Source organism: Chelonia mydas, chromosome 1 (genome assembly GCF_015237465.2).
Source record: "Chelonia mydas isolate rCheMyd1 chromosome 1, rCheMyd1.pri.v2, whole genome shotgun sequence".
Lineage (NCBI taxonomy): Eukaryota > Metazoa > Chordata > Testudines > Cheloniidae > Chelonia > Chelonia mydas.
This window is the reverse complement of record NC_057849.1, coordinates 181726556-181743468: the sequence shown is the minus strand read 5'-3', so window position 1 is coordinate 181743468 and position 16913 is coordinate 181726556. Positions and strand designations below refer to the sequence as shown.

General features: G+C 48.3%; 1 protein-coding gene across 5 annotated transcripts in view; it reads left to right on the top strand.

Annotated features, from left to right (window-relative positions):
• GJA8 (gap junction protein alpha 8) overlaps window positions 1-16913 on the top strand; it is a 77695-nt gene that overhangs the window by 11951 nt on the left and 48831 nt on the right. The window lies entirely within an intron of this gene.

Sequence of the window (16913 nt, the reverse complement as noted above, 5' to 3'; positions counted from 1 at the left end):
CTTCCTTTCCAGGCTCAAAATTGTGCTTCTGATGGAGTTTGCTTTTTTTAGATTTTACTTACTTTTTTTAAGGTTGATATGTTTCAGGGTAACTTTTTTTGTTTTGTTTGGTTGGGATTTTTGGGGTAGAAGTGGGTATCAATACTGTGAGCGACACTTATGGTGGAAAGACTTTCTCGGAGAGGAAGGTCTTCACCTGATCTCCTCTGGAAAATTGTTTTATAGCCAGCTCTCCTTGGCAGAAAATGCTTTGTCCCCAGCTGTCATGCACATTGTCGTAGGCTTTGAGATCTGCATTGTCCCAGAGGAATGCAGCTGTAGTGGCAGTTCATAAATTAAAATTTGGTCTTTAATGTAGCTGGGGCTTGATCAGACTGGGAGCCAGTGGAGGGATGTGGGATAGACCTGATATGCTTACGGCAGCCTAAACCATGGAGAAGGCAGGCAGCAACATTCTATACCAGCTAGAGCCTGTGTACTGTTTAGGTTAGTCTAGGCCAGGGAAGACTGTGAGGAACTCCAGAGGAACCTAATAAAACAAGGTGATTCAAGAGCATAGTGGCAGGTGAAATTCTTTGTAGACAAATGCAAGATAATGACTGTTGGGAGGAATAGTTCGAATTAGTGGCTCTCAACCTTTCCAGACTACTGTGCCCCTTTCAGGAGTCTGATTTGTCTTGCGTACTCCCAAGTTTCACCTCACTTATAAACGACTTGCTTACAAAATCAGACATAAAAATACAAAAGTGTTACAGCGACTATTACTGAAAAATTGCTTACTTTCTCATTTTTACCATAGAATTATAAAATAAATCAATTGGAATACAAAAACTGTACTTACATTTCAGTGTACAGTATATAGACCAGTATAAACAAGTATTGTCTCTATGAAATTTTAGTTTGTACTGACTTTGCTAGTGCTTTTTATGTAGCCTGTTGTAAAACTAGGCAAATATCTAGATGAGCTGATGTACCCCCTGGAAGACCTCTGCATACCTCAAGGGGTACACATACCCCTGGTTGAGAACCACTGGTTTGAAGTACTCATGCATTTCTGGGTTCTAAGTTAATTGTAGCTCATCATGAAAAAGATCACATGGACATTACTGGTAACAGCTCTAGGAAAATATATGCTACAGTTCAAACAGAAGTCATGGGTTTGATGCAGAAATTAATGGGTGACGGTCTTGGCCTGGTTAATACAGGAGGTCGGACTATGTCTTAACATCTATGAAGTTATGAACATCTACTCATTGTGCACCAGTAGTCTAAAAAGCAAACTATGGTGTGGGAACTTTCAAAGAGCCAGTTTTAGTGTAGTACATACAGTCAGAGTAGAAGTGAGACCAGTAACTATATCCCAGGTAGAGAGGTTGTTTTGGGGGATCTTTCAGAGCCCAAGCCTGCTCCCATTGACTTCTATGATACAGGATTTAGCCCTCTATGACTGAATGTTCAACTCACTTTTTGCTTAGTTGTCTATTTCCTGAAAATTGGAGAAGAACCATGGACGAGCCCTGATAGGTTAAAACTGGGGGAAGAAATTGAGCTGAAGAATGACAGCTCTCTAAAGGGTTTGGCTGATTCCCACCATTAGCAGATTGTAAAAAAGTGAATAAACATAAACACATACAGAGAAAAGTGTGCTGCAACATTGTGGAGAATGTTTCTTGACACCAGAATAATATGCTACACAGAGAATACCCTATGATTACACTACCAACACAACAATGCATTGTGGGGTTTCATTTTAGATTTCTTTCAAGTGAATTTGAATGTTCAAGTTTGTCCACTCACTGCCTACAGGATTTTTTCTTTTCTTTTGATTTTTTTTAAAGATAGAAACAAACAAAGTCCTCTAAAGATGGAAACAACAGAACCAAGGGATGATGTTTGGGAATCTAATGTGAGTGGAGAACAAGCAGTAGTATATACACAGTGACTAGTTTCACCTCTCCAAAGGCAATCAGGAAGAATTTGGTTGGTCAGAATCCTGTAGCACCATGTAGCACCCCTGTCCTTTACTAGATTAAATCAGTCTGGCTCAAATGCTTAGATTCTGTTACCCTCTAGTGGATGGAGGTTTACAGAGAGGATAAAACTCTGATCCCTGGTCTACACTACAAACTGAGCCATACAGTTATACCAACCTAACTCCCAGTGTAGACAGTGCTATGTCGATGGGAGGGCTCCAACAGTTCCAGCCCACTTCAGATACTTTCTCCTCCCCTGAAAGGACAGTGTGACAGAGTGTGAGTATTTGTGTGTGCTTGGTTTTGTATTGGTAGTATTTGTATGTGTAGAGGCTTGTAGGGGCTTTGTGCTGGGAGAGAAGCTGAGCCCTGATTAGGGGGCGGGGCTTCACTGACTAGGGGTCCTAGTTAAGGTAGCAGCCAGTCAGGCAGCGGCACAGACAGCTGCAGCGGCACAGGAGCTAGCAAACAGAGCTGTAAACAGGGGAGTTTGAGTGGGAGTTCTGTTGGAGGAGAAGGTATTTGTGTGTGCTTGGTTTTGTATTGGTAGTATTTGTATGTGTAGAGGCTTGTAGGGGCTTTGTGCTGGGAGAGAAGCTGAGCCCTGATTAGGGGGCGGGGCTTCACTGACTAGGGGTCCTAGTTAAGGTAGCAGCCAGTCAGGCAGCGGCACAGACAGCTGCAGCGGCACAGGAGCTAGCAAACAGAGCTGTAAACAGGGGAGTTTGAGTGGGAGTTCTGTTGGAGGAGAAGGTATTTGTGTGTGCTTGGTTTTGTATTGGTAGTATTTGTATGTGTAGAGGCTTGTAGGGGCTTTGTGCTGGGAGAGAAGCTGAGCCCTGATTAGGGGGCGGGGCTTCACTGACTAGGGGTCCTAGTTAAGGTAGCAGCCAGTCAGGCAGCGGCACAGACAGCTGCAGCGGCACAGGAGCTAGCAAACAGAGCTGTAAACAGGGGAGTTTGAGTGGGAGTTCTGTTGGAGGAGAAGGTATTTGTGTGTGCTTGGTTTTGTATTGGTAGTATTTGTATGTGTAGAGGCTTGTAGGGGCTTTGTGCTGGGAGAGAAGCTGAGCCCTGATTAGGGGGCGGGGCTTCACTGACTAGGGGTCCTAGTTAAGGTAGCAGCCAGTCAGGCAGCGGCACAGACAGCTGCAGCGGCACAGGAGCTAGCAAACAGAGCTGTAAACAGGGGAGTTTGAGTGGGAGTTCTGTTGGAGGAGAAGGTATTTGTGTGTGCTTGGTTTTGTATTGGTAGTATTTGTATGTGTAGAGGCTTGTAGGGGCTTTGTGCTGGGAGAGAAGCTGAGCCCTGATTAGGGGGCGGGGCTTCACTGACTAGGGGTCCTAGTTAAGGTAGCAGCCAGTCAGGCAGCGGCACAGACAGCTGCAGCGGCACAGGAGCTAGCAAACAGAGCTGTAAACAGGGGAGTTTGAGTGGGAGTTCTGTTGGAGGAGAAGGTATTTGTGTGTGCTTGGTTTTGTATTGGTAGTATTTGTATGTGTAGAGGCTTGTAGGGGCTTTGTGCTGGGAGAGAAGCTGAGCCCTGATTAGGGGGCGGGGCTTCACTGACTAGGGGTCCTAGTTAAGGTAGCAGCCAGTCAGGCAGCGGCACAGACAGCTGCAGCGGCACAGGAGCTAGCAAACAGAGCTGTAAACAGGGGAGTTTGAGTGGGAGTTCTGTTGGAGGAGAAGGTATTTGTGTGTGCTTGGTTTTGTATTGGTAGTATTTGTATGTGTAGAGGCTTGTAGGGGCTTTGTGCTGGGAGAGAAGCTGAGCCCTGATTAGGGGGCGGGGCTTCACTGACTAGGGGTCCTAGTTAAGGTAGCAGCCAGTCAGGCAGCGGCACAGACAGCTGCAGCGGCACAGGAGCTAGCAAACAGAGCTGTAAACAGGGGAGTTTGAGTGGGAGTTCTGTTGGAGGAGAAGGTATTTGTGTGTGCTTGGTTTTGTATTGGTAGTATTTGTATGTGTAGAGGCTTGTAGGGGCTTTGTGCTGGGAGAGAAGCTGAGCCCTGATTAGGGGGCGGGGCTTCACTGACTAGGGGTCCTAGTTAAGGTAGCAGCCAGTCAGGCAGCGGCACAGACAGCTGCAGCGGCACAGGAGCTAGCAAACAGAGCTGTAAACAGGGGAGTTTGAGTGGGAGTTCTGTTGGAGGAGAAGGTATTTGTGTGTGCTTGGTTTTGTATTGGTAGTATTTGTATGTGTAGAGGCTTGTAGGGGCTTTGTGCTGGGAGAGAAGCTGAGCCCTGATTAGGGGGCGGGGCTTCACTGACTAGGGGTCCTAGTTAAGGTAGCAGCCAGTCAGGCAGCGGCACAGACAGCTGCAGCGGCACAGGAGCTAGCAAACAGAGCTGTAAACAGGGGAGTTTGAGTGGGAGTTCTGTTGGAGGAGAAGGTATTTGTGTGTGCTTGGTTTTGTATTGGTAGTATTTGTATGTGTAGAGGCTTGTAGGGGCTTTGTGCTGGGAGAGAAGCTGAGCCCTGATTAGGGGGCGGGGCTTCACTGACTAGGGGTCCTAGTTAAGGTAGCAGCCAGTCAGGCAGCGGCACAGACAGCTGCAGCGGCACAGGAGCTAGCAAACAGAGCTGTAAACAGGGGAGTTTGAGTGGGAGTTCTGTTGGAGGAGAAGGTATTTGTGTGTGCTTGGTTTTGTATTGGTAGTATTTGTATGTGTAGAGGCTTGTAGGGGCTTTGTGCTGGGAGAGAAGCTGAGCCCTGATTAGGGGGCGGGGCTTCACTGACTAGGGGTCCTAGTTAAGGTAGCAGCCAGTCAGGCAGCGGCACAGACAGCTGCAGCGGCACAGGAGCTAGCAAACAGAGCTGTAAACAGGGGAGTTTGAGTGGGAGTTCTGTTGGAGGAGAAGGTATTTGTGTGTGCTTGGTTTTGTATTGGTAGTATTTGTATGTGTAGAGGCTTGTAGGGGCTTTGTGCTGGGAGAGAAGCTGAGCCCTGATTAGGGGGCGGGGCTTCACTGACTAGGGGTCCTAGTTAAGGTAGCAGCCAGTCAGGCAGCGGCACAGACAGCTGCAGCGGCACAGGAGCTAGCAAACAGAGCTGTAAACAGGGGAGTTTGAGTGGGAGTTCTGTTGGAGGAGAAGGTATTTGTGTGTGCTTGGTTTTGTATTGGTAGTATTTGTATGTGTAGAGGCTTGTAGGGGCTTTGTGCTGGGAGAGAAGCTGAGCCCTGATTAGGGGGCGGGGCTTCACTGACTAGGGGTCCTAGTTAAGGTAGCAGCCAGTCAGGCAGCGGCACAGACAGCTGCAGCGGCACAGGAGCTAGCAAACAGAGCTGTAAACAGGGGAGTTTGAGTGGGAGTTCTGTTGGAGGAGAAGGTATTTGTGTGTGCTTGGTTTTGTATTGGTAGTATTTGTATGTGTAGAGGCTTGTAGGGGCTTTGTGCTGGGAGAGAAGCTGAGCCCTGATTAGGGGGCGGGGCTTCACTGACTAGGGGTCCTAGTTAAGGTAGCAGCCAGTCAGGCAGCGGCACAGACAGCTGCAGCGGCACAGGAGCTAGCAAACAGAGCTGTAAACAGGGGAGTTTGAGTGGGAGTTCTGTTGGAGGAGAAGGTATTTGTGTGTGCTTGGTTTTGTATTGGTAGTATTTGTATGTGTAGAGGCTTGTAGGGGCTTTGTGCTGGGAGAGAAGCTGAGCCCTGATTAGGGGGCGGGGCTTCACTGACTAGGGGTCCTAGTTAAGGTAGCAGCCAGTCAGGCAGCGGCACAGACAGCTGCAGCGGCACAGGAGCTAGCAAACAGAGCTGTAAACAGGGGAGTTTGAGTGGGAGTTCTGTTGGAGGAGAAGGTATTTGTGTGTGCTTGGTTTTGTATTGGTAGTATTTGTATGTGTAGAGGCTTGTAGGGGCTTTGTGCTGGGAGAGAAGCTGAGCCCTGATTAGGGGGCGGGGCTTCACTGACTAGGGGTCCTAGTTAAGGTAGCAGCCAGTCAGGCAGCGGCACAGACAGCTGCAGCGGCACAGGAGCTAGCAAACAGAGCTGTAAACAGGGGAGTTTGAGTGGGAGTTCTGTTGGAGGAGAAGGTATTTGTGTGTGCTTGGTTTTGTATTGGTAGTATTTGTATGTGTAGAGGCTTGTAGGGGCTTTGTGCTGGGAGAGAAGCTGAGCCCTGATTAGGGGGCGGGGCTTCACTGACTAGGGGTCCTAGTTAAGGTAGCAGCCAGTCAGGCAGCGGCACAGACAGCTGCAGCGGCACAGGAGCTAGCAAACAGAGCTGTAAACAGGGGAGTTTGAGTGGGAGTTCTGTTGGAGGAGAAGGTATTTGTGTGTGCTTGGTTTTGTATTGGTAGTATTTGTATGTGTAGAGGCTTGTAGGGGCTTTGTGCTGGGAGAGAAGCTGAGCCCTGATTAGGGGGCGGGGCTTCACTGACTAGGGGTCCTAGTTAAGGTAGCAGCCAGTCAGGCAGCGGCACAGACAGCTGCAGCGGCACAGGAGCTAGCAAACAGAGCTGTAAACAGGGGAGTTTGAGTGGGAGTTCTGTTGGAGGAGAAGGTATTTGTGTGTGCTTGGTTTTGTATTGGTAGTATTTGTATGTGTAGAGGCTTGTAGGGGCTTTGTGCTGGGAGAGAAGCTGAGCCCTGATTAGGGGGCGGGGCTTCACTGACTAGGGGTCCTAGTTAAGGTAGCAGCCAGTCAGGCAGCGGCACAGACAGCTGCAGCGGCACAGGAGCTAGCAAACAGAGCTGTAAACAGGGGAGTTTGAGTGGGAGTTCTGTTGGAGGAGAAGGTATTTGTGTGTGCTTGGTTTTGTATTGGTAGTATTTGTATGTGTAGAGGCTTGTAGGGGCTTTGTGCTGGGAGAGAAGCTGAGCCCTGATTAGGGGGCGGGGCTTCACTGACTAGGGGTCCTAGTTAAGGTAGCAGCCAGTCAGGCAGCGGCACAGACAGCTGCAGCGGCACAGGAGCTAGCAAACAGAGCTGTAAACAGGGGAGTTTGAGTGGGAGTTCTGTTGGAGGAGAAGGTATTTGTGTGTGCTTGGTTTTGTATTGGTAGTATTTGTATGTGTAGAGGCTTGTAGGGGCTTTGTGCTGGGAGAGAAGCTGAGCCCTGATTAGGGGGCGGGGCTTCACTGACTAGGGGTCCTAGTTAAGGTAGCAGCCAGTCAGGCAGCGGCACAGACAGCTGCAGCGGCACAGGAGCTAGCAAACAGAGCTGTAAACAGGGGAGTTTGAGTGGGAGTTCTGTTGGAGGAGAAGGTATTTGTGTGTGCTTGGTTTTGTATTGGTAGTATTTGTATGTGTAGAGGCTTGTAGGGGCTTTGTGCTGGGAGAGAAGCTGAGCCCTGATTAGGGGGCGGGGCTTCACTGACTAGGGGTCCTAGTTAAGGTAGCAGCCAGTCAGGCAGCGGCACAGACAGCTGCAGCGGCACAGGAGCTAGCAAACAGAGCTGTAAACAGGGGAGTTTGAGTGGGAGTTCTGTTGGAGGAGAAGGTATTTGTGTGTGCTTGGTTTTGTATTGGTAGTATTTGTATGTGTAGAGGCTTGTAGGGGCTTTGTGCTGGGAGAGAAGCTGAGCCCTGATTAGGGGGCGGGCTTCACTGACTAGGGGTCCTAGTTAAGGTAGCAGCCAGTCAGGCAGCGGCACAGACAGCTGCAGCGGCACAGGAGCTAGCAAACAGAGCTGTAAACAGGGGAGTTTGAGTGGGAGTTCTGTTGGAGGAGAAGGTATTTGTGTGTGCTTGGTTTTGTATTGGTAGTATTTGTATGTGTAGAGGCTTGTAGGGGCTTTGTGCTGGGAGAGAAGCTGAGCCCTGATTAGGGGGCGGGGCTTCACTGACTAGGGGTCCTAGTTAAGGTAGCAGCCAGTCAGGCAGCGGCACAGACAGCTGCAGCGGCACAGGAGCTAGCAAACAGAGCTGTAAACAGGGGAGTTTGAGTGGGAGTTCTGTTGGAGGAGAAGGTATTTGTGTGTGCTTGGTTTTGTATTGGTAGTATTTGTATGTGTAGAGGCTTGTAGGGGCTTTGTGCTGGGAGAGAAGCTGAGCCCTGATTAGGGGGCGGGGCTTCACTGACTAGGGGTCCTAGTTAAGGTAGCAGCCAGTCAGGCAGCGGCACAGACAGCTGCAGCGGCACAGGAGCTAGCAAACAGAGCTGTAAACAGGGGAGTTTGAGTGGGAGTTCTGTTGGAGGAGAAGGTATTTGTGTGTGCTTGGTTTTGTATTGGTAGTATTTGTATGTGTAGAGGCTTGTAGGGGCTTTGTGCTGGGAGAGAAGCTGAGCCCTGATTAGGGGGCGGGGCTTCACTGACTAGGGGTCCTAGTTAAGGTAGCAGCCAGTCAGGCAGCGGCACAGACAGCTGCAGCGGCACAGGAGCTAGCAAACAGAGCTGTAAACAGGGGAGTTTGAGTGGGAGTTCTGTTGGAGGAGAAGGTATTTGTGTGTGCTTGGTTTTGTATTGGTAGTATTTGTATGTGTAGAGGCTTGTAGGGGCTTTGTGCTGGGAGAGAAGCTGAGCCCTGATTAGGGGGCGGGGCTTCACTGACTAGGGGTCCTAGTTAAGGTAGCAGCCAGTCAGGCAGCGGCACAGACAGCTGCAGCGGCACAGGAGCTAGCAAACAGAGCTGTAAACAGGGGAGTTTGAGTGGGAGTTCTGTTGGAGGAGAAGGTATTTGTGTGTGCTTGGTTTTGTATTGGTAGTATTTGTATGTGTAGAGGCTTGTAGGGGCTTTGTGCTGGGAGAGAAGCTGAGCCCTGATTAGGGGGCGGGGCTTCACTGACTAGGGGTCCTAGTTAAGGTAGCAGCCAGTCAGGCAGCGGCACAGACAGCTGCAGCGGCACAGGAGCTAGCAAACAGAGCTGTAAACAGGGGAGTTTGAGTGGGAGTTCTGTTGGAGGAGAAGGTATTTGTGTGTGCTTGGTTTTGTATTGGTAGTATTTGTATGTGTAGAGGCTTGTAGGGGCTTTGTGCTGGGAGAGAAGCTGAGCCCTGATTAGGGGGCGGGGCTTCACTGACTAGGGGTCCTAGTTAAGGTAGCAGCCAGTCAGGCAGCGGCACAGACAGCTGCAGCGGCACAGGAGCTAGCAAACAGAGCTGTAAACAGGGGAGTTTGAGTGGGAGTTCTGTTGGAGGAGAAGGTATTTGTGTGTGCTTGGTTTTGTATTGGTAGTATTTGTATGTGTAGAGGCTTGTAGGGGCTTTGTGCTGGGAGAGAAGCTGAGCCCTGATTAGGGGGCGGGGCTTCACTGACTAGGGGTCCTAGTTAAGGTAGCAGCCAGTCAGGCAGCGGCACAGACAGCTGCAGCGGCACAGGAGCTAGCAAACAGAGCTGTAAACAGGGGAGTTTGAGTGGGAGTTCTGTTGGAGGAGAAGGTATTTGTGTGTGCTTGGTTTTGTATTGGTAGTATTTGTATGTGTAGAGGCTTGTAGGGGCTTTGTGCTGGGAGAGAAGCTGAGCCCTGATTAGGGGGCGGGGCTTCACTGACTAGGGGTCCTAGTTAAGGTAGCAGCCAGTCAGGCAGCGGCACAGACAGCTGCAGCGGCACAGGAGCTAGCAAACAGAGCTGTAAACAGGGGAGTTTGAGTGGGAGTTCTGTTGGAGGAGAAGGTATTTGTGTGTGCTTGGTTTTGTATTGGTAGTATTTGTATGTGTAGAGGCTTGTAGGGGCTTTGTGCTGGGAGAGAAGCTGAGCCCTGATTAGGGGGCGGGGCTTCACTGACTAGGGGTCCTAGTTAAGGTAGCAGCCAGTCAGGCAGCGGCACAGACAGCTGCAGCGGCACAGGAGCTAGCAAACAGAGCTGTAAACAGGGGAGTTTGAGTGGGAGTTCTGTTGGAGGAGAAGGTATTTGTGTGTGCTTGGTTTTGTATTGGTAGTATTTGTATGTGTAGAGGCTTGTAGGGGCTTTGTGCTGGGAGAGAAGCTGAGCCCTGATTAGGGGGCGGGGCTTCACTGACTAGGGGTCCTAGTTAAGGTAGCAGCCAGTCAGGCAGCGGCACAGACAGCTGCAGCGGCACAGGAGCTAGCAAACAGAGCTGTAAACAGGGGAGTTTGAGTGGGAGTTCTGTTGGAGGAGAAGGTATTTGTGTGTGCTTGGTTTTGTATTGGTAGTATTTGTATGTGTAGAGGCTTGTAGGGGCTTTGTGCTGGGAGAGAAGCTGAGCCCTGATTAGGGGGCGGGGCTTCACTGACTAGGGGTCCTAGTTAAGGTAGCAGCCAGTCAGGCAGCGGCACAGACAGCTGCAGCGGCACAGGAGCTAGCAAACAGAGCTGTAAACAGGGGAGTTTGAGTGGGAGTTCTGTTGGAGGAGAAGGTATTTGTGTGTGCTTGGTTTTGTATTGGTAGTATTTGTATGTGTAGAGGCTTGTAGGGGCTTTGTGCTGGGAGAGAAGCTGAGCCCTGATTAGGGGGCGGGGCTTCACTGACTAGGGGTCCTAGTTAAGGTAGCAGCCAGTCAGGCAGCGGCACAGACAGCTGCAGCGGCACAGGAGCTAGCAAACAGAGCTGTAAACAGGGGAGTTTGAGTGGGAGTTCTGTTGGAGGAGAAGGTATTTGTGTGTGCTTGGTTTTGTATTGGTAGTATTTGTATGTGTAGAGGCTTGTAGGGGCTTTGTGCTGGGAGAGAAGCTGAGCCCTGATTAGGGGGCGGGGCTTCACTGACTAGGGGTCCTAGTTAAGGTAGCAGCCAGTCAGGCAGCGGCACAGACAGCTGCAGCGGCACAGGAGCTAGCAAACAGAGCTGTAAACAGGGGAGTTTGAGTGGGAGTTCTGTTGGAGGAGAAGGTATTTGTGTGTGCTTGGTTTTGTATTGGTAGTATTTGTATGTGTAGAGGCTTGTAGGGGCTTTGTGCTGGGAGAGAAGCTGAGCCCTGATTAGGGGGCGGGGCTTCACTGACTAGGGGTCCTAGTTAAGGTAGCAGCCAGTCAGGCAGCGGCACAGACAGCTGCAGCGGCACAGGAGCTAGCAAACAGAGCTGTAAACAGGGGAGTTTGAGTGGGAGTTCTGTTGGAGGAGAAGGTATTTGTGTGTGCTTGGTTTTGTATTGGTAGTATTTGTATGTGTAGAGGCTTGTAGGGGCTTTGTGCTGGGAGAGAAGCTGAGCCCTGATTAGGGGGCGGGGCTTCACTGACTAGGGGTCCTAGTTAAGGTAGCAGCCAGTCAGGCAGCGGCACAGACAGCTGCAGCGGCACAGGAGCTAGCAAACAGAGCTGTAAACAGGGGAGTTTGAGTGGGAGTTCTGTTGGAGGAGAAGGTATTTGTGTGTGCTTGGTTTTGTATTGGTAGTATTTGTATGTGTAGAGGCTTGTAGGGGCTTTGTGCTGGGAGAGAAGCTGAGCCCTGATTAGGGGGCGGGGCTTCACTGACTAGGGGTCCTAGTTAAGGTAGCAGCCAGTCAGGCAGCGGCACAGACAGCTGCAGCGGCACAGGAGCTAGCAAACAGAGCTGTAAACAGGGGAGTTTGAGTGGGAGTTCTGTTGGAGGAGAAGGTATTTGTGTGTGCTTGGTTTTGTATTGGTAGTATTTGTATGTGTAGAGGCTTGTAGGGGCTTTGTGCTGGGAGAGAAGCTGAGCCCTGATTAGGGGGCGGGGCTTCACTGACTAGGGGTCCTAGTTAAGGTAGCAGCCAGTCAGGCAGCGGCACAGACAGCTGCAGCGGCACAGGAGCTAGCAAACAGAGCTGTAAACAGGGGAGTTTGAGTGGGAGTTCTGTTGGAGGAGAAGGTATTTGTGTGTGCTTGGTTTTGTATTGGTAGTATTTGTATGTGTAGAGGCTTGTAGGGGCTTTGTGCTGGGAGAGAAGCTGAGCCCTGATTAGGGGGCGGGGCTTCACTGACTAGGGGTCCTAGTTAAGGTAGCAGCCAGTCAGGCAGCGGCACAGACAGCTGCAGCGGCACAGGAGCTAGCAAACAGAGCTGTAAACAGGGGAGTTTGAGTGGGAGTTCTGTTGGAGGAGAAGGTATTTGTGTGTGCTTGGTTTTGTATTGGTAGTATTTGTATGTGTAGAGGCTTGTAGGGGCTTTGTGCTGGGAGAGAAGCTGAGCCCTGATTAGGGGGCGGGGCTTCACTGACTAGGGGTCCTAGTTAAGGTAGCAGCCAGTCAGGCAGCGGCACAGACAGCTGCAGCGGCACAGGAGCTAGCAAACAGAGCTGTAAACAGGGGAGTTTGAGTGGGAGTTCTGTTGGAGGAGAAGGTATTTGTGTGTGCTTGGTTTTGTATTGGTAGTATTTGTATGTGTAGAGGCTTGTAGGGGCTTTGTGCTGGGAGAGAAGCTGAGCCCTGATTAGGGGGCGGGGCTTCACTGACTAGGGGTCCTAGTTAAGGTAGCAGCCAGTCAGGCAGCGGCACAGACAGCTGCAGCGGCACAGGAGCTAGCAAACAGAGCTGTAAACAGGGGAGTTTGAGTGGGAGTTTGAAAGGGGAGTTTGTCTTGTGGTGCTCGTGTGGGGTTTGGTTTTGCTGTGGGTGGTGGTGTTTTGGTGTGGTTTGTGTTTCCCAGATTAACAGGATTTAGGTGGAAAGGATATGACAGATACAGAGGTGGCAGTGGGAGTGACCCATGTATCAGATGACACAACGAAGATGACTGGATGTGGAAGCTGTGGTATGTACATGATCCTGGAGGGGGCACCTGGTAAGAGTTTTGTCTGCATGAAGTGCCGTCTGATAGAGCTGATGGAGGAAAAGATCCGAGGTTTGGAGATGCAGGTGGAAAGTCTGGTAGAGTTTAGGAAGGGGTTTGAGCAGATTATGGAGCAAAGACATGAGGTATCTGAAGGGAAAAGCTCAGACTTGCAGATGGAAGCAGGACTAGGGAATTCTGAGGGGAGACTGGGTGAGGAGAGTGGTCAGTGGAAGCATGTGACTAAAAGAACTAGGCAGAGGAAAAGGCGGGCTAGTGAAGGAGAAATAGAGCTTAAGAATAGGTTTGCAGAGTTGGAAAATGAAGAAGGGGCTCAGCAGGTAGTCACTGAGGGTGACAGGGCAAGGAAGAAGAGAAGAGAGGTTAGTCCTATAGGAAAAGGGGAAGAGTTAATGGAGATTACACCAAATATGAGCCCCAATAGGATACAGGATGGGTTAAAAAGGATTACAAGGGAGAATGGGAATGGAAAGAACTTGCAGCCAGAGGGAACAGGGGATAGACTGGAGAATAGCACCGTCACTAGGAAAAGGCAGGTCTATGTGATTGGGGACTCTTTACTGAGAAGAATAGATAGGCCTGTAACCAGAGCTGATCCAGAAAATAGGAGGGTGTGCTGTCTTCCGGGTGCTAAGATACGGGATGTAGACCTGAGGTTGAAAAGGATTCTAAAGGGAGCGGGAAAGAATCCCCTAATTATCCTTCATGTGGGAACAAATGATACGGCTAGATTCTCGCTGGAAAGGATTAAGGGAGACTATGCTAGGCTGGGGAGGACGCTTAAGGAAATTGAGGCTCAGGTGATCTTTAGTGGGATTCTGCCTGTTCCTAGAGAAGGGCAACAAAGGTGTGACAAGATTATGACTATCAATAGATGGCTTAGGCAGTGGTGCTATAAGGAGGGCTTTGGGATGTATGGCCATTGGGAGGCATTCATGGATAGAGGACAGTTCTCTCGGGATGGACTTCATCTGAGTAGGGAAGGAAATAGACTTCTAGGATGGAGGCTGGCACAACTGATTAAGAGAGCTTTAAACTAGGAATTTGGGGGAGATGGTTGGGAGATGTCCAGGTAATCTCCACGCCAGAATTCAGCATAGAGTGGAAAGAAAATGAAGTAAGAGTGGATACAGCTGTAGGTAGGAGGAAGGGCAGTGTAGATACAAGTCTAATAGGTTATACTGGTAGTAAAATAACCGTGCCTAATAGGGTACAGAATGTGAGTGAGGCTAAACAGCAAAAATTAAGATGTTTGTACACTAATGCAAGGAGCCTAGGTAACAAAATGGAGGAACTAGAGTTACTGGTGCAGGAAGTGAAACCAGATATCATAGGTATAACAGAGACCTGGTGGAATAGTAGTCATGACTGGGCTACAGGTATTGAAGGGTATGTGCTGTTTAGGAAAGACCGAAATAAAGGTAAAGGTGGTGGAGTAGCACTGTATATCAATGATAAGATAGAATGTAAAGAAATAAGAAGCGATGAAATGGGTATGACTGAGTCTGTCTGGGCAAAAATTAAATTGGGGAAGAAAACTATTAGAGCCTCCCCTGGGATAGTGCTTGGGGTGTGCTATAGACCGCCGGGATCTAATTTGGATATGGATAGAGCCCTTTTTAATGTTTTTAATAAAGTAAATACTAATGGAAACTGTGTGATCATGGGAGACTTTAACTTCCCAGATATAGACTGGAGGACGAGTGCTAGTAATAATAATAGGGCTCAGATTTTCCTAGATGCGATAGCTGATGGATTCCTTCAGCAAGTAGTTGCTGAACCGACTAGGGGGGATGCCATTTTAGATTTGGTCTTGGTGAGTAATGAGGACCTCATAGAGGAAATGGTTGTAGGGGATAATCTTGGCTCAAGTGATCATGAGCTAATTCAGTTCAAACTGAATGGAAGGATTAACAAAAATAAATCTGCGACTAGGGTTTTTGATTTCAAAAGGGCTGACTTTCAAAAATTAAGGAAATTAGTTAGGGAAGTGGATTGGACTGAAGAATTTATGGGTTTAAAGGTAGAGCAGGCCTGGGATTATTTTAAATTAAAGCTGCAGAAGCTATCGGAAGCCTGCATCCCAAGAAAGGGGAAAAAATTCATAGGCAGGAGTTGTAGACCAAGCTGGATGAGCAAGCATCTTAGAGAGGTAATTAAGAAAAAGCAGAAAGCATATAGGGAGTGGAAGAAGGGAGGGATCAGTAAGGCAAGCTACCTTATTGAGGTCAGAATATGTAGGGATAAAGTGAGACAGGCTAAAAGTCAAGTAGAGTTGGACCTTGCAAAGGGAATTAAAACCAATAGTAAAAGGTTCTATAGTCATATAAATAGGAAGAAAACAAAGAAAGAGGAAGTGGGACCGCTAAAAACTGAGGATGGAGTGGAGGTCAAGGATAATCTAGGCATGGCCCAATATCTAAACAAATACTTTGCCTCAGTCTTTAATAAGACTAAAGAGGATCTTAGGGATAATGGTAGCATGATAAATGGGAATGAGGATATGGAGGTAGACATCACCATATCTGAGGTAGAAGCGAAACTCAAACAGCTTAATGGGACTAAATCGGGGGGCCCAGATAATCTTCATCCAAGAATATTAAAGGAATTGGCACAAGAAATTGCAAGCCCATTAGCAAGAATTTTTAATGAATCTGTAAACTCAGGGGTTGTACCGTATGATTGGAGAATTGCTAACATAGTTCCTATTTTTAAGAAAGGGAAAAAAAGTGATCCAAGTAATTATAGGCCTGTTAGTTTGACATCTGTAGTATGCAAGGTCTTGGAAAAAATTTTGAAGGAGAAGGTAGTTAAGGACATTGAAGTCAATGGTAAATGGGACAAAATACAACATGGTTTTACAAAAGGTAGATCGTGCCAAACCAACCTGATCTCCTTCTTTGAGAAAGTAACAGATTTTTTAGATAAAGGAAACGCAGTGGATCTAATTTACTTAGATTTTAGTAAGGCGTTTGATACGGTGCCACATGGGGAATTATTAGTTAAATTGGATAAGATGGGCATCAATAGGAAAATTGAAAGGTGGATAGGGAATTGGTTAAAGGGGAGACTACAACGGGTCCTACTGAAAGGTGAACTGTCAAGTTGGAGGGAGGTTACCAGTGGAGTTCCTCAGGGATCGGTTTTGGGACCAATCTTATTTAATCTTTTTATTACTGACCTGGGCACAAAAAGTGGGAGTGTGCTAATAAAGTTTGCAGATGATACAAAGCTGGGAGGTATTGCTAATTTAGAGAAGGATAGGGATACCATACAGGAGGATCTGGATGACCTTGTAAACTGGAGTAATAGGAATAGGATGAAATTTAATAGTGAGAAGTGTAAGGTCATGCATTTAGGGATTAATAACAAGAATTTTAGTTATAAGCTAGGGACGCATCAACTAGAAGTAACGGAGGAGGAAAAGGACCTTGGAGTATTGGTTGATCATAGGATGACTATGAGCTGCCAATGTGATATGGCTGTGAAAAAAGCTAATGTCGTCTTGGGATGCATCAGGAGAGGTATTTCCAGTAGGGATAAGGAGGTCTTAGTACCGTTATATAAGGCACTGGTGAGACCTCACCTGGAGTACTGTGTGCAGTTCTGGTCTCCCATGTTTAAGAAGGATGAATTCAAACTGGAACAGGTACAGAGAAGGGCTACTAGGATGATCCGAGGAATGGAAAACTTGTCTTATGAAAGGAGACTCAGGGAGCTTGGCTTGTTTAGCCTAACTAAAAGAAGGTTGAGGGGAGATATGATTGCTCTCTATAAATATATCAGAGGGATAAATACCAGAGAGGGAGAGGAATTATTTAAACTCAGTACCAATGTGGACACAAGAACAAATGGATATAAACTGGCCACTAGGAAATTTAGATTAGAAATTAGACGAAGGTTTCTAACCATCAGAGGAGTGAAGTTTTGGAATAGCCTTCCGAGGGAAGTAGTGGGGGCAAAAGATCTATCTTGCTTTAAGATTAAACTCGATAAGTTTATGGAGGAGATGGTATGATGGGATAACATGGCTTTGGTAATTAAATATTCATGGTAAATAGGCCCAATGGCCTGTGATGGGTTTTAGATGGGGTAAGATCCAAGTTACCCGGGAAAGAATTTTCTGTAGTATCTGGCTGATGAATCTTGCCCATATGCTCAGGGTTTAGCTGATCGCCATATTTGGGGTCGGGAAGGAATTTTCCTCCTGGGCAGATTGGAAGGCCCTGGAGGTTTTTCGCCTTCCTCTGTAGCATGGGGCACGGATCACTTGCTGGAGGATTCTCTGCTCCTTGAGGTCTTTAAACTACAATTTGAGGACTTCAATAGCACAGATAT